Source organism: Megalobrama amblycephala, linkage group LG9 (assembly GCF_018812025.1).
Source record: "Megalobrama amblycephala isolate DHTTF-2021 linkage group LG9, ASM1881202v1, whole genome shotgun sequence".
NCBI classification, from domain to species: domain Eukaryota; kingdom Metazoa; phylum Chordata; class Actinopteri; order Cypriniformes; family Xenocyprididae; genus Megalobrama; species Megalobrama amblycephala.
This window is the reverse complement of record NC_063052.1, coordinates 40,561,645-40,587,188: the sequence shown is the minus strand read 5'-3', so window position 1 is coordinate 40,587,188 and position 25,544 is coordinate 40,561,645. Positions and strand designations below refer to the sequence as shown.

Here is a 25,544-nt window from a genome sequence, read left to right as displayed (position 1 = left end):
TTTTCAAATAAACACTGGCATAGTTGTCGGTGCTGATGTTGAAGTCATGTGACTGTAGTGTTTGTTTATTGTTGGTTGTGTCAATTTGTGAAAATTATCAGGATGAATAAAATGTGTGAGAATTATCTTTATTTTATTTTCTGCAATAATCCAAAAGCCTATGGAAAAATCCTATTGGGCTGTGGTTGAGAAAACAAAATCAAGTCTTGAATTCTTAGGTAATTAAGAAATTCCAGCCTTGCACTTTTTAAGATCTATATAAGGGAACATGTAAGAGGGTGAATGGCCACCATACATGGCATGCTTCTGTTTTGTATGCATGTTTGTTTTCATTGTTGTTTGTGTTTTCTCAGTGAAACACTTCCTCTACTACAAGTTTACAGTCCTGACTAAAGCAGACACATTCCCAGAGTTCAGTGCTGAAGTTGTTGCTGATGACAGACAGATCAAACACTTCAGTGATGAAGAAAGAGTCTGGATTCTGACTGAAGATGACTGGACTGAACCTCCTAAAGATCCACCTGATACTAGAAACTGGTTCATTCATCAGATCAGGACTCTGACAAACTGCACAAACTCACAGTGTTCTGGTGAGATTCATGATTTACTCTCATTCATTATCATGTTATATTATTAGCAAATATTTATTAGTGTAATTATATAAAAACATTTATTTTTATATTGTAGTTCATATTTTCACATTGAGTCTCAAAGTTAATGTACACTGTAAAAAACTGCTATGAATTTAAGGATTAAAGAGTATTAATTTATATAAATTACTGTAGTCAGAAAGTTACTGTGAAATCAGTACAGACTAGGTCTTGTTTTACTGTGAATTCACATAATAAAGTTGTCTTTAACCATGACACTGTAAGAAATGAATTTTGAAGTCACTATAATGGTGATTAGTGTCAATAGGCTTAGGATCTAGTACCATGTATATTTATATCCAAATGTCTGATCAAATTCATTTGTTAAAGTCAGAAATTTGATAAATGAAAATGTTTGTTAAAATGATGGCAAGTTAGAATATATAATAAGTTAATTAGCAGATTTTAAGTTAGTCAAACTATTAGCATGAATATGAAGTTTTTATTTTATCATTATTTAAGCATGAAGATTTTTTTCTTATGAGCATCACCTAATGATACGATACACAGACATCAATACTCAACATACAAAACACAGGTGACATTCAACAAAAAAGATATACTCTGAACATTAAAAATTATACCGAAAACAAACTGCTAAAAGTGAACCAAAAATAAGTTCAGCAGCACAGATAAAACTAACAAATATATAAAAAAAAAACTGTATTGCATGCTGGGTGCCTTCATAGATTATATGTACAGTAGAAATACAGTATGATTATTTGTTTACAGTCATTTTGATGTTTCCCAATACTGTAAACTCACAGTAAAAGCAATCTTGTTTATTAGATTTTTTTTTTTTTTTTGGATTAATAATAGTGGGCCTCAGTTGGATGGTGGATGATGACGGAGATCTGTGTTTGCTTTAGTTGGGCTCTTGACCCTTGACTTTTTACATTAGCTGACATTAGTTGACATTGACATTAGTTTTTCACATGTAACACATGTAACCAGTCCATAAAACAAGAAAACAAAAACCAGACCTAATATGGCATTTGAAAGGTTCCAATTTTTGTTTTGGAATTCCCCAACGACAGGTTTACATACATGCAAGGTCAAAAAACAATTTCACTGTCTTATAATATGCTTTTTTTTTTTTTTAAATTTACCTTATTTTCTCAATGACTCCAAAAAGATTCATGCTAACCTGCAGTGATTGGTTGTATTGATAAAGCACTGCAGTTGTTCACCAACATTTTGCTCTATTCTTTATCATAACTCTAATAACAACAACAAACATTTGACCCATTTCTAGACAATTGCGTGTGAACACATATTGCTGTTAGCTGGTTAGTCAGAGACCTTACAAGCTGCGCGGAGTCTACACAACACACACAACTACCCACTGAGCAAATTACGTCCAGAAGACGTCTTTTTCAGGTCTTGTCTCAGGTTGAAAAGACGTCCACTGAGGGGCCAGAATGAAAGTTTTTTATGACGTCTTTTTTGGACGTCTTCTGGACATCCGATATAGACGAACACGCACAATCACCAAAGGAGAAAAATCACAATTTTTAAGCCACCATCGTGGAGATGAGTGTTTGCTTTAGTTGGGCTCTTGACCCTTGCCTTATTAATATTAGAGTTTGTTTGGGCAGTTAACTGAGTCATAACAGCCAGACAAGTAAAGAGAAATGATCAGGTGTTGGTTATGTTTTCACATAACCATTAATTGACCTGAATCACTGAACTCATTTAAAGCCCAATCTCTGAGTTAGATTTACATTATTGATTACAGCAGAACTGTGATTCTACAGCACAAGATCAGCTTTATCAATATAATCTGAAGGATTTCACAAACAGTTGTTCTGAGCAAAAAAAAAAAAATTCTCTTAGGCACACACAGACATCAAGAATCAGCCTGTGAATCTCAACAACGGTGACAAGCAACATATTCTGATCAACAGATCAACTCTGAACATTAGAAAACAAGCTACTAAAAAGTCACATAAACAGAACAAAATAAAATATGAGAATAAATGAAAAATAATAAACAATTAAGCTCATAATTTATTCATGCAGCAATGCATGAAGGGAGCCATGGATGAATTTTGATTGGTTGCTCCCAGAATGCACTGCAACATGCTTTTTGATGGTCACCACTGTTGAGATTCACAGGATGATTCTTGATGTCTGTGTGTGCCTAAATTAGAAGGTTTTTTTTTGTTCAACACACCTTTACTGAAATCATGTGAATCACATTGATAAAGCTGATCTTCCGCTATAGAATCACAGTTCTGCTGTAATCAATAATGTAAATCTAACTCAGAGATTGGGCTCTAAATGAGTTCAGTGATTCAGGTCAAACAATGATTATGTGAAAACATAACCAACACCTGATCATTTCTTTTTGCTTGTCTGGCTGTTATGACTGAGTTAACAGCCCAAACAAATTCTAATATTAATAAGGCAAGGGTCAAGAGCCCAACTTAAGCAAACACTCATCTCCACGATGGTGGCTTAAAAATTGTGATTTTTCTCCTTTGGTGATTGTGCGTGTTCGTCTATATCGGATGTCCAGAAGACGTCCAAAAAAGACATCATAAAAACTTTCATTCTGGCCCCTCAGTGGACGTCTTTTCAACCTGAGACAAGACCTGAAAAAGACGTCTTCTGGACGTAATTTGCTCAGTGGGTAAATACGTATTGTGCATGCTACAGAGAACATAACAGCAACAATTATTAATCATACTTACAGGTTCTGATTTAGAGGAGGAAGAAGCTGGTCCAAATAAACTGGGTACTGACCCATACTTCAATAACAACCAGTTTGCAAATCCCTCGTTGAACACATTTAGGTTGAAGAAGCAGTCGTCAGTAAAATGACGGAAACACAGTGCAAGGTTTGGGCTATACTGCTGTGGTATTATTGTAAAGATGAACTTCAACCATTGATTCTTCACATGCTCGTCCTTGGGCAGTGAAAAAAACTAGTTTTACCTTTACATTGTAGAGCTCAGCATCTTCTTGACATAATGCTATCCAGTATCCACAGGAATCGGCTGCAGTGTTTGAGGGAGTTCAAGTTTTGGTGTCTGTGTGCGCAACAAGTGGGCAGGAAATATGCTAATGTTTCATCTTGATGTCACAACAAAATGGCTTGGGATTTTTTTTTTACAAACGACTAATTTTATTGGGTCAGAGTCAACGCTTACTTTTGAGAGACAATAATTTTATATATGGTGTACTTTCAGATTAAAAAAAAAATTGCAAGATGTTTTCATTCAGCTAGAGCTATGTTACACAATACATGAAAGGTAATTTTCAAAAATCCATATAGGGGCACTTTAAGTTGTATTAAAGGTGCCCTAGAACTCTTTTTCTCTGGTGTCCCCAGAATGTGTCTGTGAAGTTTCAGCTCAAAATACCCCATAGATTTTTTATTATACAATTTTTTAACTGCCTATTTTGGGGCATAATCAGCGCGCGTCCCCTTTAAATGCTCGCGCTCCCTGCCCCCATGCTCGCGACTCTATAATACATTGCATAAACAAAGTTCACACAGCTAATATAACCCTCAAAATAGATCTTTACAAAGTGTTCGTCATGCAGCATATCAGATCATGCAAGTGTAAATTTTGGAATGGGTTGGTTCAGGAATGTGCTACCAGGATGGTGTGTCCATTAAAACACAGTGGATCTAGTACTCAGTCCATGATCTTTATTTGACATTTGCAGGCATAGGAATTGAGCCATGGCAACATGAGTTGTATGGTGTCTAAAAAACCAAAACAATAAACAACAAACAAGTCTTAGATACAATATAACTCAAAGAAATCATATAATCAATTTAACACAACAAAACAGTTTAGCAATCAAATATGAGCACTAATACACATGAATTAAATCACATAAAACTCAAACATACATAGCTTCAAGAAATAACATTAAATACCAAAAGAAATAAACTTACATAGTCAGAAAAGCATCAACTCTACTAGAGGCTCTCTTTGAGGAGAAGGACAAGGAATGTCAGGTTCAGCTGCATGCTTCACACACCAAACAACGGCAGCTAAATAATGATCAGTGCACCTGAGGAGACTTAGCTCCACCCCTGGCTGACTATGTCATGTGACCTGGGAATTCTCAACAGTAAGTATGGTATTTATTTGGATGTTTACATTTGATTCTGAATGAGTTTGATGGCGGCTAACGGGGCTAAAGCTAACACTACACTGTTGGAGAGATTTATAAAGAATGAAGTTGTGTTTATGAATTATACAGACTGCAAGTGTTTAATAATGAAAGCGACGGCTCTTGTCTCCGTGAATACAGTAAGAAACGATGGTAACTTGAACCACATTTAACAGTACATTAGCAACATGCTAACGAAACATTTAGAAAGACAATTCACAAATATCACTAAAAATATCATGTTATCATGGATCATGTCAGTTATTATTGCTCCATCTGCCATTTTTCGCTGTTGTCCTTGTTTGCTTACCTGCATGAAGTCTGTTGATTCGCTCTGCTGCTCCAGACATTAATACTGGCTTGGGGCGTATTGGGGGCGTACATATTAATGATCCCGACTGTTACGTCCCACATGGAGAAAACCTATATAAACATATATGTTTCAATATAGGTTTTGATATAGGTTTTACATATATGTGACATATATAAAATTGGCCGTTTTCCTATATTATATGCACATATATGTACACATAATATAGGAAAACGGCCAATTTTATATATGTCACATATATTAAAAACCTATATCAAACCTATATTAAAACATGTTTATATAGGTTTTTTCCATGTGGGACCAATTTCACGTGTTCGTGTAGCGGTGTGTTTTCTGCGTTGTGTCGTAATCAAAGACAGACTGCGAAAAATCTTGCCATCAGGTCCTCACTTTATTCTGTATTACACAAATGGCAATATATGAGGACTTGTGCAGCATACAAACAGCATGCGGCAGCAACGCACAACGCTGAGAAAGAGAGATATTAAAAGTAACTTAAGTAAAGAAAAATAATCAACGAAACATCTGAATGTACATCACAGAGGGGTTTTGGATTACAATCATACAAATATATCATGTGAATTCAGCTGTTACATGAAACATGGCCTTAATTGAATCACCGCAAAAACTTTGTGCGACCTACCGCTGTGATGTCTCATGCAGACTGGGAAGCAGCAAAGTGCGTCAACACCCCAAGTCAGCATGGCAGCAGGAAACCCCATATATGGTCATGGCAAGTGGAATCACAAAATAATTGTCTAAATACATAACTGCTACATTCGCACATACATAAGTTCTTGCATAATTTTTTTCGTTAATTCTTAGTTTTTGCCTTGATAATAGAAAATATGAGCTAGGAATCATGTATGACAGTCAAAAATGAGATATGAGCTACAAAATGACCAGATCCTGCCATTAGCTATATAGAAGACATATCTTGTATGTATAGGGCATATATATGGATATGAAGAAGCAATACAGGAGACCTATTTTTTCTGTATATGCACATATATGCACCTCAATTTTGCCTATATGTGGCATATATACACATATATGCAGTATATATACGCATATATGCAGCATATATATAGCATATATGCAGTATATATGTGCATATATGCAGCATATATGTACATATACACTGCATATAGGTTTCATATATGCGCATATATCCACATATAGGTTCTTTCCATGTGGGGTAACAGTCGGTGTTATGTTGAGATTCGCCTGTTCTTCAGAGGTCTTTTTCACAAATCAAATTTACATATGAAGGAGGAAACAATGGAGTTTGAGACTCACTGTATGTCATTTCCATGTACTGAACTCTAATTATTCAACTATGCCAAGGTAAATTCAATTTTCAATTCTAGGGCACCTTTAATATAATACACTTTTGATAAGAGATTACACACTGGATGAATGAACCAAACATTACATGATGATTGTCAGAGGTGGGTAAATTATCCAAAAACTGTACTCAAGTAAAAGTACAAGTACTTATAGAAATATTTACTCAAAGTATAAGTTAAAGTAATAATAGTTACTTGAGTAAGAGTAAAAAAGTATCCATTGAAAATCTACTCAAGTAGCTCGTTACTAGTTACTTTGTATATATATATATATATATATATATATATATAAAATATATAAACAATACAATAGCATGTTATTCTGGCATCTGTAACCCGAATATCATTGCATGTATAATAATAACATAGGCTATACAGCTACATTTTAAAAAAGAAAGAGAGAAAACTCTTTACATGTGCTCGCACTCATAACCTCTGGACATCACACAAACAATGATCAAATGCACTATGACGGATCTTCTTCCATCTGTTTTCCAAAATGTAATCAAATGTATATTTCTGCAGGTGCGTGTAAACTGGTTAACTGTGTCAACGCAAAGCCGTTCATTTTCAAGACGAACAGGTTGTTGGCGCCGCCATTGCGCAATAGGTACCCACAAATTACATTTCATACTTTCTGAACAATGGTAGCTTATTTAACGTACAAATTAAGATATATGTCCATAAAAACGGTAAAGAAATGCAACATACTTTGTTATCGTGGCGTAATAATCTGTTTGGCTGTAAAATGTCGGCTTGGCTGTATGAATTGAAATCAAATGAAATCGATACATGAAAAAAGAGACAGCATGCTTACGCATTTCTTAACATGTACAGTATTGCATTAAAATAAAGCAACGAGAGGAACGACGCCCAGCGTAGCGAAGTAAAAGTACAGATTTTTCATTAGAAATATACTCAAGTTAAAGTAAAAGTTCTCACATTTAAATCTACTCTAAAAAGTACAAATTTTCCAATACCCTACTCAAGTAAATGTAAAGAAGTAAATGTACTTTGTTACTACAGTAACATTACTACTACCACCTCTGATGATTGATTGTCATAATCAAAACATAACCAACAAACACTTGATCACATTTTTTATCACATTTTTTTTTTTTTGTCACAACAATTATGTCTTAAAAACATACAATTAGAGCAGTCAAAAAAAACCTGATGTTCAAAGAGCCCAACTAAAGCAAACACTGATCTCCATCATGGGGATTTCAAACAGCACTATTATGTTCAACCAAACATCAACATCTAAACCTTCGTTGATCTCGATAGGAGCTTCTGTAGATGTGTGACAGAAATAAAGTCAGTCTGGTTAGTAATAAGTGAAGCTGGTAATGCTGTTTGTAGAGTTGTTTAACCCTCAGGGGTCTGATGATTTTTGGGGCCCTGGATAGGTTTTGACATGCCCTGACATTTGTGCTTTTTTCAGTTGTTCATAAACATATTAATGGAAAAGGTGTCATTACACTGTATTCAGCACGAACTAGGCTACCATAATATGTGAGGAACATGTATGTACATGTATTTTTGAGAGAATAACGTTTATGGGTGGTTATTGAAAAAACAAAAAACTTAAGTTACTGAAATATGGCCAAAAAACAAATACTAAATATGTGTTCTCAAGACTCCTGGGTATTGGAGGTTGTAGACTAGAATTTTTGCTTCAAAATGATGTAAATATTATCCTGTCTACTCGTTCATATAAAACAATATATTGATTTAAATTTTGTAAGACACTTTTTGTCAAGAAAGACAGGTGTGAATCTTCATCAATAATGTTGTGATTCACAACTGAGAATGACCCGCATAATGAGCCCTTTCAGTCAGGTTGACTATGTGAGAGGAAGTTAAAAAAATACAAAGTAGTTTTTTTTTTGTAGTTCATTCAGAATATAGTTAACAATGTAAATGAGACACATTTTGAAAAATGAGGGCACATTTTGAGTATACAGTTTTACCTGGAAATAAACCCTGCTCAAAGATTGACTGGAAGCAGGAAAGATTTTTTCTCCATGTTCACTTATCTCACCATTATATTCATTCAGAATGTCCAGTGTGGGCCAATATCTTGTCACTATGATTCTCAAATCTGTGAGATAAAAGAAAAACCCTATGTGAGCATACTGAAAACAGAATCATATCAGCTATTGTATTAACATTAATATAATGTCCACTCTTAACAGAAAACATGATTTTTGTAATCTTATGCATGCATGTATTTTTGCACATGTGAAGAAAATTTTGTATAGGCCTAAATTTTAAATTAGAGTACCGGTCAAAAGATTGGACACATTACTATTTATAATGGTTTTGAAATAAGTCTCATGCTCATCAAGCCTGCATTTATGTGATTGAAAATACAGGGGAAAAAAACAGCAATACTGTGAAATATTATTACAATTTAAAATAATGTTATTCTATTTTAATATACTTTTAAAAGTAATATATTAAGTCTGTGATGCAAAGCATTTAAACATTCATATTAGCTATGGTATTTTATATACTGTATTATATATGTAACCCCTCTACCCAGGTCCTACTCGCCCCGCTCTGTGCGGGCCTTTTCCGAGCTGATGCTTCGCGGGCATTCACTCTGTTGCATGTATCACCTCAGAATTTGCATCTGAATAGAGGCCGTGGCCGAATTAGTGGATAATAAGCTGACTCCCCACCGTCTGACATATCTCTCTTTTCATACAGATTACATAAACAGAGAATATTTGTTTTCGATTTGACTTACATGATTTAAAACCTGACATTTCAATGTTTTTTTTAGACGTATGTTTCATTTTTGTGTCATTAGTATTCACTATTACAGTTCATTTTCTGAGGACTATCAGAATAGACTTCATTCAGAGAAAGACTGCGGCTTGCGCATCATGTTAGTTTTCTTTATCAAAAATCAAAACATATTTGTTTTTACTTTGAGTGTACACAAATAAAAGAAGACATTTCACAGATTAGAATGGTGTATAACTCTTAATTGTATGTTCAAAATTGAGTATTTTTAGTCTCTTTCACACTGATAAGAAAAAAAGCAAGGTGATTAACTTGAGGGGGTTAATCAGATCTTAAAGATTTAATGTCTTCTTTTATCGTCAGTCGATTTCATTTAAAGCTCTGGCTGAAGTCAGATATTTGTGCTTGTCGCTTCTATTTTTTCTGTTGTTGGTGTTTCATTTTTACTTCAGTGATTCTGTTTGTTAACAGCAGGTGTTCATCACTAATTGTCAGTCATCACTTAATCACTGAATTATCTCATTAACTTCAAGATTTAAGATTTTTAAGTTTCAATTTGCACCCTAAATGATCAGTGTTTGCATTCAGAGGAATATAATGCTAAAATCTCTAATCTGTTGAAACTGTCATTATGTCTGTGGTCTCCCACAGTAAAAAAATCGGTTAAGAATTGTAAATTGTCTAGTGCAGTGGTCTCAAACTGCCGGCCCGCGGGCCATTTACGGCCCGCCCTCCCCCTCCACCCGGCCCACAACTGATCTCAAAAGTAAAACATAACCCGGCCCGCTAAATTATTATTATTCTTATTATTCTCTAGTTGTCTCATACCATATTCCATATGCACAGAAAAAGTCGCGGTTCTAAGGGGCCATTCACATATCGCGTCACATAAGTCCCTTTCTCCTTCTTTCCAAAGCGCTTTCGCTCCCGTGGCGCAAGTCGCGAGCATCGATTTAAACCACCGAAATGCGTCCGATGCGCGCCAAACAACAACTTGGGCAAATGTGGCTCAGCGCTGTGAGCAGAAGCGTTGCCAGGTGTCTGGAAAGAAATAGAAGAGTGTACAAATGTATTCAGGGATTGCATTTGTTCAGTGCAAGATTTTGATGCTATTTAATCTAAAATAAAGAAAGCGAAAATATTTGCACTAACTGTTAAAACTGTATGTAACAATGATAGAGACACTGCTGTTTACATTTTTTAAGTATGGCAAAAATATTTTAGGCAAAGCAAGTTTATTTGTATAGCACATTTCATACACAATGGTAATTCAAAGTGCTTTACATAAAGAAGAACCGAATACATAATAATAAAAATGGAACGCATACGAAATAACAGTAAAAACAGGGAATTCCACTACCTGGATGGAAGAGTTAGGAAGTTTCAGGCAGTTTTTTGTTGTCCATCAGAGAGGATCTAAACAGATCTATCCATGAGAGCAGATCTAAATTTTAGAAATTAAATTTGAAGTAAATGAGAAATAATGCAAAGGGAAGTAAATTTTCAGAAATGTTGTGCTTTCTTGTGCTTGAATATTAAAATGGCCCTCCTATGAGGTGTCAGTCACAGCAACGGCGCCCAGCCAATTTCAGTTTGAGACCCCTGGTGTGTCCCAGGCCTTAGTGTTCATTTAAAACTGAGGATTTTGTTGTGGGGTTAAAAGGATTAAATGTTTAAGATGGAAAAAAAAAAAAAAAAAAAAAAAACAGAGTGAAACATATTTTAACAGTAATAAACAGTAAATTAATTTATGGCAACAACCTGTAGAATAACTGTAGAACTAATCAGAATTTCAGTGAAAGTTAATAGAAAAACATAATGCAAAGTCAACTGCTAAGGAGAGTAAATATTAAACAACTGTTTTTATGTGGTTTTGCACAAGATGATATAGGAGAGATCTGTTAGTTTAATTAATTAGTTTTGTGGGTCATCATGTAGCGCGGCCACATAATGGGGGAATATTTATACTGCTGTAAATTCTTTTTATTAATAATATAAGTACAGCTGTTTTGTATATATGTTTTCCCCTGTGTTATATTGCCTGGAAATGTGATTGTGTTCCCGTTTTCTCACGCGAGACTTCTGTCGGGAAGATCCAGGGAATCCCCGTGACGTCATGGGGTCGGACAGCTGATTGTCACTTCCGATAAAAGAAGCCGGTTTGCCGCTCTCATTCATTGCTTTGTGGATTATGCGATCGATCGCTCTACACTTCTTGTTTGTCATCGTCTGTGAATGGTTATCTCGTTGTGGAAATAACATCCATTGGATTAATTTCACCGTTGGGATTCTGAACAGGACAACGCTGTACATCGTGCTCCCGGACTAAAAGCCTTTCCGGTGAGGCCGATTCAACACACACACACTTTACATTGGACTGAAACGGACTATTCCAACACACATACATACATTTTTGTTTATATATTTATAAATATTAGTGGTGGGCATAGATTAATTTTTTTAATCTAGATTAATCTCACTGTAATCTTGTGGTGCGTTCAAGTCATGTCGGAAAAATCGTATTTACGAGCAGAACCGACATGAACGCCACCACAATGTCGTAAATACCAGTGGGAAGCTCGTAATTTTCTTTAAGCTCCGATCTGTACGAGTTGGGGGAGTGTCAGTCAGAAACATAGTGAAATACCACAATACTTACAAGTATTTAGCAGTGACATTGTCAGGCTTTTCTATTTACAACGAAGTAAGCTGATTACCAGCAAAAAATATGATAGAATCGCAATGCAAAAATGTAATATGTAACAATAAAGTTTACAATGGCCAGTGGCGCCTGCAGCCGTACGGCTGTACGCACTGTGCGTACCTTGAGAGGGCGCAAGTGAATGCCGTTTTTATTTTATTTTTTTATTTTTTTTTACATAATTTTTAAATTAATTCTTAAAATCTCTCTGCATACACTCATGACATATTGAGAGAGCAAGAGACAATGAAAATAAATAAAGGTGTGCGTTTGTGTGTTAAGTCAAACGTGTGTATGTGCGTCCATGGGTGGGCGTGGGGGATATGGGTGAAAAGAAATCTGATAGGCTAGTTTCGTCGTTTTTTTCCACACATGAAACATGATGTTACAGATAGTTAATGTTTAAAAACAGGCTCAAAGTGAGTAAACGCTCTCTAAAACAGATAAATTCGACTGAAACATTTGCAAAAAGGCCTAAAACTATAGGGATGGAGAAATGAAGCCTAAAACTATTGAGTAGAGATGAAGAAATGAAGCCTATTAAATCTTTGAAACTTTTCTCTAAATGTTTCGGGAAAGGTTTATGGTTTCAAAGCATCAAAAGTGTCGAAAACAGCGCCATCTTGTGGCAGGTAAAATGTACGGCACCCATAAACTTGAGTGCGCAATTCCGTTGTTTTATCCATTAAGCACAAACAAAAGCCTGACGACGCTAAATGTTTATTTCAATAATATAATTCACATATTAAAGTTTGGCAATAGATGAAATGGATCAACAAAAACAATAATTATTTAGGCCTTAATAATAATAATACTAATGCATATTGAGTTGTTTGAGGCAGGTAAATTGTGCTGTTATTTTATTGTAAATACTGTTTATATGACAGAACATATGATGATGTAGTATAGGCTACAGGCTTATATCTTTAAAATGTTTAGTAAATGGACTCGAACTTCCATATAGTAGTGGCCTGGGTGGGTTCAAACATTCTGACACGCAAAGTGAAGTTTCACTTGACTAGAAAAAACGCGAGCATCGTTTCTCTGAAAACAATACCGACATTTCGGGACAAAGCTGCTCAGAGACAACGTAAAAAACAAAACAAAACAAAAAATTCACGAAGCATTAAGCACATCAGAGTGCAGTTACAAGCATCAGATTTTCTAAGTGGGGAACATGAAAGAGACATTCGATCACTCGATTTGTACAGCATTAATGATCGTTCCCACCAACTCACTGATTGATTTAATCGGGTTTTTGCGGACAGCAACAACAACAACAAAAAAAAAAAATCTTCGTAAATACGAACTTCCCAGGAGGACTTGAACGCACCATTGGAATTAATCTAGATTAATCTAGATTAAAATGGCTCATTTGAATTCTGCCGAAGACATTCAGAATATGTGTGCTACCCAAATAATGACTAAAAGTAATCCGCCATTTTGTCCGACAAAGCAGTCAGGAGTTAGAAGATTAACCTCGGTGGAGTTAAACTTGAAAAATTGTGTATATTGACATCTTTCCGCATTTGAAACAACATTGATTCTCATGTTCATTGATGTTTATTTGATGCTATAAATGGACTCGTAGTAAGAGATTTTACGAATTGGTTTACGAGCCTCTTGAGCTGAGGCGCTACAGCAATCTGTCACGATCATGGTCACGACACATAAAAGAGCAACAAAACGGTTTTTATTGTTTGAATTTCTTAAAAAACTACACAGTTTTAAAGCTGGGACTTTGTTAAATATCATAAGTAACCTGCTCTGTCTTGTCTGTCGACATGTTGTCAGTATCCTCTTTGCTCTGTGATGTATGGTTCACTACCGCAGTAAAGATAGTTTGCGGTTTGATATTCAGATTTCTTTTGGTTATAAATAAGCAGTGTGCTGTCCTAGACATGCAAATAATACCGAATATCATTCTCCGTGATTTGTGAATTAAGGTGACGCTGTCCTTTGGGCTGAAATCAGGTTTTTTTTTTTTTTCGTAGCGACTCTTAATTTTATAATGGCTATAGCTCCAAATGTTGGACATTTAGAGGAATGAAACCGGTGTCATCTTCACCAGCTTGATCTGTGAATTTTTTCACAGCAAAGCTCTTGTCCGTAAACCCCTTGGTAAGTCCGCCAGTAAGGAATGTGAAAGAAAGGCGTTCTTCATGTTTAACATCTATTACCAATAAACACAGACTGCTGGAATAAAAGAACATTGTTTTAGGTCGAGCTCGATTTGTGAAAACTTTCACAATAGCATTTTATCTCGTGGCCGTGTTTCTCTTTGCTCTGCCCCCGTTTTTTGTGTAATATGTAAAAAAAAAAAAAAATTTTTTATATATATATATATATATATATATATATATATATATATATATATATATATATATATATATATATATATATATATGGTCACAAATATCACTATTTTGATCTGTGAAAACTTTCACAGTTGCGTTTTGGTCAGCTGACCCATCCCAGGGTCACTAATATCGCTATTTTGATCTGTGAAAACTTTCACAGTTCAGTATGGGTCAGCTGACCCTTCCCTGGGTCATGTACATCACTTTTCTGATCTGTGAAAACTTACAGATCAGAATAGTGATGTTACTGACCCTGGGAAGTGTCAGCTGACCCATACTGAACTGTGAAAGTTTTCACAGATCAGAATAGCAAAGTTAGTGATCCAGGGAAGGGTCAGCTGACCAATACTCAACTGTGAAAATTTCACAGATCAGAAAAGTGATGTACATGACCCAGGGAAGGGTCAGCTGACCCATACTGAACTGTGAAAGTTTTTCACAGATCAAAATAGTGATATTAGTGACCCTGGGATGGGTCAGTTGACCCGTACTGAACTGTGAAAGTTTTCACAGATCAGAATAGCAAAGTTAGTGATCCAGGGAAGGGTCAGCTGACCAATACTCAACTGTGAAAATTTCACAGATCAGAAAAGTGATGTACATGACCCAGGGAAGGGTCAGCTGACCCATACTGAACTGTGAAAGTTTTCACAGATCAAAATAGTGATATTAGTGACCCTGGGATGGGTCAGCTGACCCGTACTGAACTGTGAAAGTTTTCACAGATCAGAATAGCAGAGTTAGTGACACAGGGAAGGGTCAGCTGACCAAAACGCAACTGTGAAAGTTTTCACAGATCAGAATAGCGATGTTAGTGACCCAGGGAAGGGTCAGCTGACCCGTACTGAACTGTGAAAGTTCTCACAGATCAAAATAGTGATATTAGTGACCCAGGGAAGGGTCAGCTGACCCGTATTGAACTCTGAAAGTTTTCACAGATCAGAATAGTGATGTACATGACCCAGGGAAGGGTCAGTTAACCAAAACTGACCTTTGAAACTTTTCACAGATCAGAATAGTGATGTTACTGACCCAGGGAAGGGTCAGCTTACCAAAACCGACCTGTGAAAGTGTTCACAGATTAAAGTTAGTGACCCAGGGAACTGTTAGCTGACCTGTACTGAACTGTGAAAGTTTTCACAGATCAAAATAGTGATATTAGTGACGTTTATATATATATATATATATATATATATATATATGGCTTATATATATATATATATAAGGCTTATAAATACATACATATTTTTATATATAAGGTCATTAATTTTATATATATATATATATATATATATATATATATATATATATATATACACCATATTATACAAAAAATGGGGGGCAGAGCAAAGAGAAACATGGCCATGAGATAAAATGCTATTGTGAAAGTTTTCACAAATCGAGCTCGACCTAAAACAATGTTCTTTTATTCCAGCAGTCTGTGTGTTTATTGGTAATAGATGTTAAACATGAAGAACGCCTTTCTTTCACATTCCTTACTGGCGGACTTACCAAGGGGTTTACGGACAAGAGCTTTGCTGTGAAAAAATTCACAGATCAAGCTGGTGAAGATGACACCGGTTTCAACCACATTGTGCTGAAGAGAGCCTGTGCTTCAGTCAATGATGAGCTGAGAATCACTAATGTTATGCTGCATGTTGCTTTATTTAAAGGCAGGAACTGTGTAGTTGCTGATGCAGTGACAATAGAAGGACACATGGATTTGCAACAGTCATGTCTGGTGTAGTGTTAGTCTCACCAGAATTATACTGACATCTTACTCACCTGCTTCTGATTGGTTCATTCAGAGAGGAGGCTGCTATCTGAGTGTTCACTATCTCTGAAGCCCACACACCTAATCCTATTCCTACCCTCACAGAAAGATGCAGGGGAGTCACAATCTCACAGGCGGACATATTTTGATACCACACTGGCAGGAAAAATAGGTTCCAAAATACATCCGTTTAGTTACAGTCTGTAGCCCTGGTAATGCTGCCAAAGTATAGGTGGAAACAATACTATAGCTAATTCAGAAAGGGAACAAAACAGATCCTGCATTAATTGTTAAATATTTTTAACACATGTAAACAGAAAATGCTTATTGCAGAAATTAATGCATTTTGACTGCCCTATTTTATATACAGCAGCAGCATGTCTTACTTGCTCACAGCAGCGTGTTGTGTATGTATTTGCAGTAGCAAGTCCCGTACTTATAAAAAGCAGCAGCAATGTAGCAGATCTATTCTGCTAAGACCAAAATATCAACATTGTCATAAACTTTACCATGCCAAACACTATGAGAATTATCATGATATATTATATCTCATGAGTGTTGTTCTGTGATTGTAGAGCTTCATGTTCTTCAGAGAATAATTGGCTGTGAACTGGAGAAACTTCCTGATGGAACAGTGAATCTGACTGTCTTTGATGAATATGGATTTGATGGAGAGGATTTTATATCCTTTAATTCTGACACTATGAAGTGGATTGATTAAAAACCCCAAAGCCAAAGAAACCAAAGAGAAATGGGATCATCAAACAGGACGAAACCAGTTCATCAAGTATTTCCTCAAGAACTGCATGAACTGGATCTCAAAGTTTATCAACAAAAAACAGAGTAAGTTCGTGTGATGAGGTTCGTATAAAGGAAGAAGAAGACAAGGGTCGGCTGACGGTGGTATTTATTGTATTTTCAAACACAAACACAAAGTTCTGATCAGACCAGTTTAATTAGCACCTGTCTTTGTGCGTGTGTGTGCGTGTGTGTGTAGAAGTTCAGGAGGTTGTTTAGAATTCATCATTCATCAATAAATACTAATGAGTTGAAAAAAAATGATTGAGGACACATTCAGAAATTAGAAGTGTTGATATATCCTTATTTGACTGTTTTATTTTTGTCTCTGTAAGTGACACATCAGCAGTCCTTCACATTATGAAAATATAGAAACATTTTTCAAGGTTTTGTTTAAATATGCTGAGTTTACAGATGAGTTTTCTCTGTACTTCTGTTGTAATCATACATTTTTAATGAATGTGAAGAATGTGAAGTTTACACACAGAAGTACCAAGTTCTATTTTATGTTCATTTTATGTTAATAATTTTTATCACACTGCTTCTTCTCCAGGTAAACCAAACATTCACATCTCTGTGAGGAAAGCTCCTGATGATGACAGTAATCTGGTTCTGACGTGTCTGGCCACTGGTTTCTACCCCAGAGATGTTCAGATGAACATTAGATTGAACAGAACTAAATTTAAGCGTCAAACATCTTCTGGAATCAGACCAAATGATGATGAAACCTTTCAGATGAGAATCAGTGTGAAGATCGACAGAAATTATAAAGGATCTTATAACTGTCGGCTCATTCACAGCAGTCTGAGAAAACCAGTGTCAGTAAAATGGGGTAAATATCATAAATTCACATACAGTATTTATATCAGGAGAAAATGATAATGCTGGAATGGATTAATGTTTCTTACCACAAAAAAATTATATTTAAAGTGCCTCAACTCATTACAACAGTTCATAATATTGTTTAAAAAAAACATTTATAATATTTTTTTTTTTTTTTTTTTTTAATGCAGATGGCAAATGTTCTGACTATGAAATGGATCATACATGGATTGTTATAGCAGGAGTAACAGCAGCTCTAGCTCTAGTTCTCGCTGTGATTATGATTGTGATTGTGATTGTGTTTTTTTTGTGTATTTTGAGTTATAAATGAAGAAACTGAGAGCGAATCAGACATAAATGACTCTAACTGATCAAGAATCAGAATTCCATATAAATCCCAAACTGACCCTCCAGACCCTAAATCAGATGATCTTCCATTTTAAGACGCCATTCGGTGAAGAAAACCCCAGCTACGTATTATGGCCATGCACACTTGTAAGAGATTATCCTAGCTAAAGGAAGAACATTGTCAACGTTAGGCAGTAAACCCAAGACTAATGGTCGAAAAGATGACACATCGTGACTCGCATGAGGAAAACTTATAATCAAAAACTGCATAATTCTATATCATGTCTACAACCTATATATATGTGACTATATTATGCTTAGATCACAGATAATTCATACAATTGTTATAACTATTGAATGGATGATTGAAAGTGTGTCTTGTTTGATATCAGTGTCTTCTCACCTCTTTAATTATTCTGTGAGTTAAATCTGTGTAAAATATATCTATTTTTATTATCAGATAACATGTAATTTATGTGAGAGGAGAAGAAAAGTGGCGGAGCCAGGATTGGGCCAGGCAGGGGCCAGTCTGGGGTGGCACAGAAATCTTCATTATTTTAAGAAAAAAATGAGCCTGTCTATAATGTACTGGACTGTGCCTACAACACAACTGAATACAGTTAATTTGTTCTTAATTGTAATTGAGATAGTGAATTAGATCTTGGACGGCTAAGTGAATTTGACCATTTAAAAAAAAAAAAAAAAATCCTCACCTGCAGGCATATTAATAAAGAGGCTCACACTATAGCTAAATTTCAACTTGTTCATTCAGCTTGTTCTGGTTCTCAAAACCCCTAATAGCTTGTTCTCCACGAATGTAAATAATAGTGAGCCAAAATTCCTCCAGAAAGATGTGAGAGACTGATACTGTCATACAGAAAATGATTCCTTCAACTTCATTGATGAGACATGCAGATAACTGTAGTTCAAAGATTATTTAACCTTCATGGAATGTATGTATAATCAATGAACTGTTCAACAATTCTGAGTTTGTCTGTTTCAAAAACTAACCGAAAAAGTAAACTTTAAATGTGTAACGTCCTATATTTTCAAAATAAATCATTGCAACAGTAGGAAAAAGGAAAAATTACATATCAGCTTGTGCCTTATATTGTACGGAAGCCCTAAACGGCCTTTTTTTCTATCTTGTTTTCTCGCGATCACGGCTTATTTTCTCGTGATCTCGAGATAACAAAAGTTGTTTTCTCGTGATCACGACTTATTTTTCTTGTGATCTCGAGATAAAAGTTGTTTTCTCGTGATCACGAGATAACAAAAGTTGTTTTGTCGTGATCACGACTTAAAGGCGCTCTAAGCGATTTGACAATCTTAAAGATACACAATAAGGTTCAAACATAATACTATACAGTGACATCAAAATTAGTTTTAATAAGTTTAGTATCACATCGAACTATTGCAGTCGTGAAACTGTGGTGAGGCAACTACGATAACAGATACACTTTCAAGCAAAATAATTATAATCAGTCATTTAACAGTAGAGTTAATCGCTTAAGGCACACAATACTGCACAAAATAAAGCGATCACGAAAACTCTCTCTGTCCGAAACTCGTACAATCTGAGCCAATATGAACTAATACAGTAAAGTGGATATTTACAACGCATCACCAGTTATATTTGGTAATATACTGCCACCTGTTGGCACATTTGTGTAATTTAGAGCAGAAATTAAGTCGTGATCACGACAAAACAACTTTTGTTTTCTCGAGATCACGTGAAAATATTAAGTCGTGATCACGAGAAAACAACTTTTGTTATCTCGAGATCACGAGAAAAATAAGTCGTGATCATGAGAAAACAACTTTTGTTATCTCGAGATCACGAGAAAATAAGTCGTGATCACGAGAAAACAACTTTTGTTATCTCAAGATCACGAGAAAATAAGTCGTGATCACGAGAAAACAAGATAGAAAAAAAATAGTAATCCATGGCCATTTAGGGCTTCCGTATTACAGCCTATCCTACATGACGAATAAAAATAACAAACACATTATGTAACATATATATATATATATTTTAAATGAGTATGGAAAATAAAGTTGGTTTAATCTAAAAGGTTTTAGAATTATAGAATAATCTGGCATCTTTCCGAATTGCACTCTGCCTGCACTTGAGATGCTCTGTTAAATATTATGTTAATTACACAAACAAAATGTTAAGCGTACATTTATTGAACAGTGATTGATTAGCCTATATGTATTTATTTATTGTAAACTTTATTATTAAGTAAACATTTAGCTGAAATATCCGCAAGATATAGACCTTATGTAGCCCCGCCCCTTTTAAGCGTTGCGCTCGTTGTCTTTTGACTTCCGGTTTGTATTTCCACAGCGATATTACATTTATGAATGAACTGCTCGTTTAAAAATCTTCCCGACCTACTGACATTTGTTAAGACATCTGCTTTAAACATAACAATGCTCATGATAACTTTCATTAACTCTACAACAAGTAAATCCACTTAACCAACTAATTATTCTTTGACAGCGATGCCATAGAAATGTACAGAGCTACCGCAAAACGGAAGTTCAAAGACAATTTTATAAAGATGGCGGCACGCTTGTTTCTCTGGTAAATAAGGTCTATAAGAGCGCATGATTTATCCGTTGATCAGATGCGCGTCAAAGTTGTGTTCATTACTATAGCAACAGTAGAATCCGGGTACAGTGTGTTTCAGAATCAATCACTGTAAAAAAAAAACTTTTATGTCATGATCACGACAAAACAACTTGTTATCTCGAGATCACGAGAAAAATAAGTCGTGATCACGAGAAAACAACTTTTGTTATCTCGAGATCACGAGAAAACAAGATAGAAAAAAAATAATAATCCATGGCTGTTTAGGACTTCCGTACAGATCCAATAGATCAATCCCAGCATTTCTCTTGGCTTTTTTCACCATAACAGCTGTGTTTTACAAACACTGAGTGATGACAGCCAGAGAAACACTAATGTTAATAATCAAGGACAAGAGCCCAACTAAAGCAAACACTTTCCACCATGATGGTGACATCAAACTTTATTATTTTCAACAGTATCTCCAGTTTAATAAATACAAATAAATGTATGGTCCATTGTTGCAACTGAGTAAAAAATGCTTAAGAAATTTAAGGCAGTTTCTACATAATGTGAACAAGATTTTTAACATGACTGAACTAAGTACTCAATTTGTAAAATTGAATTACCAATCCTCAAGATTTCTAAGTACTCTGTACTGTGTGGTAGCTAAACCCAACAGTTTAATTAAGCTTTCTAAGTAAACTCAACTAATTACATTTTACAGTGAATACTCAAGATTTCTAAGTACTCTGTACTGTGTGGTAGCTAGTTTAATCAATTCAAAATGATGAGTTAACTTACTTGCTAAATTTAAGGCAATCGGTTTCCTTACGTTTTTTATGTAAACCCAACAGTTTAATTAAGCTTTCTAAGTAAACTCAACTAATTACATTTTACAGTGTGTATATAAGTGGTGCCCAAACAACATGTCATCCTCTTATCGTCTGAAGGGACTGTCTTGTGTGAAGCACTGTCTGGCAAAATTAAATGCACAGAGAGGATTATTAAGTGTGTGGATCCGTGTCCTTTATCTGACACTAGATCACACACACGAGCTGTGCGTTCTCCGTCTGGGGAAGAGCACGCATGTGTAAGGCTTGATTTTCCTGCTAAATGAAAACTGTGATCAAGCATCCTGCAATAAAGCAATAAAGCAATAAAGCGTATCTGGAGAGAAGATCTTAAAAGAATAGCATAGGACAACGCCTTGCCCCCACACATCTACAGTATGCAAACCCCCCACACACACACAAACTCTCCTTCCCCCTGCCTCAAGTCACTGAAAAATTTATATTCTATGTATAACAGGGATGGACAACTCCGGTCCTGGAGGGCAGTGTCCAGCAGAGTTTAGCTCCAACCCTAATCAAACACACCTGAACCAGCTAATCAAGGTCTTTAGGATTAGTACACAGCAAAAACTGCAGTGTTAAATTAACTCTCCTGGGAGTACATGTGAGACCATACTCCAGAGTGTTAAAGTGTTAAAATAAGAGTGTTAAAAGAACACTGAAAAGTGTTAAAGTTAATTAGATAATTAAGTGATTAATTGAGTGATGATTGAGCATTATTGAAGACACCTGATGATAACAAGCAGAATCACCAAAGGAGAAAAATCACAATTTTTAAGCCACCATCGTGGAGATGAGGGTTTGCTTTAGTTGGGCTCTTGTCCCTTGACTTTTTAAAATAATGTTTTGTTTGGGCTGTTTTAACTGAGTTATGACATCCAGACAAACAAATGGAAAAAATGATCAGGTGGTGTTGGTTATGTTTTCACATAATCATTATTTGGTTTGAATCACTGAACTCATTTAGAGCCCAATCTCTGAGTTAGATTTACATTATTGATTACAGCAGAACTGTGATTCTACAGCACAAGATCAGCTTTATCAATATAATCTGAAGGATTTCACAAACAGTTGTTCTGAGCAAAAAAAAGAAAAATCTTTCTCTTAGGCACACACAGACATCAAGAATCAGCCTGTGAATCTCAATGACGGTGACAAGCAACATATTCTGATCAACAGATCAACTCTGAACATTAGAAAACAAGCTACTAAAAAGTCACATAAACGGAACAAATAAAATATGAGAATAAAGGAAATTACTAAAACAATTCAGCTCATAATTTATTCATGCAGCAATGCATGATGGGAGCCATGGATGAATTTTGATTGGTGGCACCCAGAATGCACTGCAACATGGTTTATTATTCTCATCATTGTTGAGATTCACAGGCTGATTCTTGATGTCTGTGTGTGCCTAAGTGAAAGATTTTTTTTTTTTTTGCTCAGAACAACTGTTTGTGAAATCCTTCAGATTATATTGATAAAGCTGATCTTGTGCTGTAGAATCACAGTTCTGCTGTAATCAATAATGTAAATCTAACTCAGAGATTGGGCTCTAAATGAGTTCAATGATTCAGATCAAGTAATGATTATGTGAAAACATAACCAACATCACCGAATCATTTTTTCTCTTTGTTTGTCTGGATGTTATATCTCAGTTAAAACAGCCCAAACAAAATTTTATTTTAAAAAGTCAAGGGTCAAGAGCCCAACTAAAACAAACCCTCATCTCCACGATGGTGGCTTAAAAATAGTGATTTTCTCCTTTGGTGATTGTGCTTGTTATCATCAGGTGTCTTCAATAATGCTCAATCATTACTCAATTAATCACTTAATTAACTCATTAACTTTAACACTTTTCAGTGTTCTTTTAACACTCTTATTTTAACACTTTAACACTCTTGAGTATGGTCTCACATGTACTCCCAGGAGAGTTAATTTAACACTGCAGTTTTTGCTGTGTACTAATCCTAAAGACCTTGATTAGCTGGTTCAGGTGTGTTTGATTAGGGTTGGAGCTAAACTCTGCTGGACACTGGCCCTCCAGGACCGGAGTTGTCCATCCCTGATGTATAATGTAACTTGTGCAGAGGTGGAAAGTCCAGGGGTCAGAAAGTAAAAGTCCTGCCATATTTTTTTTCCCACCCACTGAAGCGGCGTTAAAGTTAATGAGATAAATAAGTGATTAATTGAGTGATGATTGACCATTATTGAAGACACCTGATGATAACAAGCAGAATCACCAAAGGAGAAAAATCACAATTTTTAAGATACCATCACAGAGGTCATGGTTTGCTTTAGTTGAGCTCTTGACCCTTGACTCTTTAATATTAGATCTTGTTTGGGCTGCTGTAACTGAGTTATAACAGCCAGACAAGCAAAGAGAAGAGATGGTCAGATAACATTGGTTATGGTTTCACATAATCATTATTTGATCTGAATCACTGAACTCATCTAGAGCTCAATCTCTGAGTTAGATTCGCATTATTGGTTACAGCAGCACTGTGATACTACAGCACAAGATCCAGTTTTTTTTTTTTTTTTCAAAATAATTGTTGTTCTTACAAAAAATAAAAAAGAGACTCTCATGTAGACACACAGATATCAAGAATCAGCCTGTGAATCTCAACAGTGGTGACCATCAAAAAGCATGTTGCAGTGCATTCTGGGAGCCACCAATCAAAATTCATCCATGGCTCCCATCATGCATTGCTGCATGAATAAATTATGAGCTGAATTGTCTTCGTAATTTCCTTTATTCTCATATTTTATTTTGTTCCGTTTATGCGACTTTTTAGTAGCTTGTTTTCTAATGTTCAGAGTTGATCTGTTGATCAGAATATGTTGCTTGTCACCGTCATTGAGATTCACAGGCTGATTCTTGATGTCTGTGTGTGCCTAGAAGATAAGCTTTTCTTTTTTTGATCAGAACAACTTTTTAAAAAATTCTTATTTTATTGATAAAGCTGATCTTGTGCTGTAGAATCACAGTGCTGCTGTAATCAATAATGTAAATCTAACTCAGAGATTGGGCTCTAGATGAGTTCAGTGATTCAGATTAAATAATGATTATGTGAAACCATAACCAACGTTACCTGACCATCTTTTCTCTTTGCTTGTCTGGCTGTTATAACTCAGTTACAGCAGCCCAAACAAGATCTAATATTAAAAAGTCAAGGGTCAAGAGCCCAACTAAAGCAAACCATGACCTCTGTGATGGTGTCTTAAAAATTGTGATTTTTTTCTCCTTTGGTGATTCTGCTTGTTATCATCAGGTGTCTTCAATAATGCTCAATCATCACTCAATTAATCACTTATTTATCTCATTAACTTTAACACCGCTTCAGTGGGTGGAAAAAAAATATGGCAGGACTTTTACTTTCTGACCCCTGGACTTTCCACCTCTGAACTTGTGTATCTATTGTTTTTCCCTTTTCATGTTTGGTATCATTTTAAAAGTCTCAGTGCGGTTGGTAAAATGGTCTCAATTTCACAGCAGTCACTAGAATTATGAAGAAGCTGGACAATTAAGGAAAATTCTGTCCTCTTTTTGGGTGGTGTCTCTTCTCCTCTCCCCCAAAACAGGTGTTGGTGTAATAAACATTTACGATCCTTTTGTTCTGGTTCTGGTATAAAAGGTAAAGAGCAAAGCAGTCATGGGGGATCTTCTGCAGGCCCCCACAGAGAGGTGGGTGAATGTCTGAGGACATTCACCCATCCCTGTGTATATATGCATTTCTTTGAGTAATCGATGTTATGCATTTATTATTTCTGAATTGGCTTCTAATTGTCTAAATTGTAATGTAATTGGCATGATATATTTTTACTTGACAAATAAAATGTTATATTTGATTTACTCTGGATTCTTCTGAAATCATTATGACCGGTAGATTATTGGAGTCCGTTATTTCCGTAAATCTGCGTCAGGGCAGGTCAAACTAGAGAGCCCCATGAAAGGAGCATGTGGGCACATCATGGGACTTTTTGAGTTTGCCTGTTATTGACTTGGCAAGTTGCAGTATCGTGACTAAGAAAACTGTATTTTTGTATGAACAAGCATGTGGCGGTTCGACTCAAATGCATTAGTAAACTCT

General features: G+C 35.6%; 1 pseudogene; it reads left to right on the top strand.

Moving 5' to 3' along the window:
- Positions 1–319: 319 nt before the first annotated feature.
- Positions 320–25,454, top strand: LOC125276277 (annotated as a pseudogene).
- Positions 25,455–25,544: the final 90 nt, after the last annotated feature.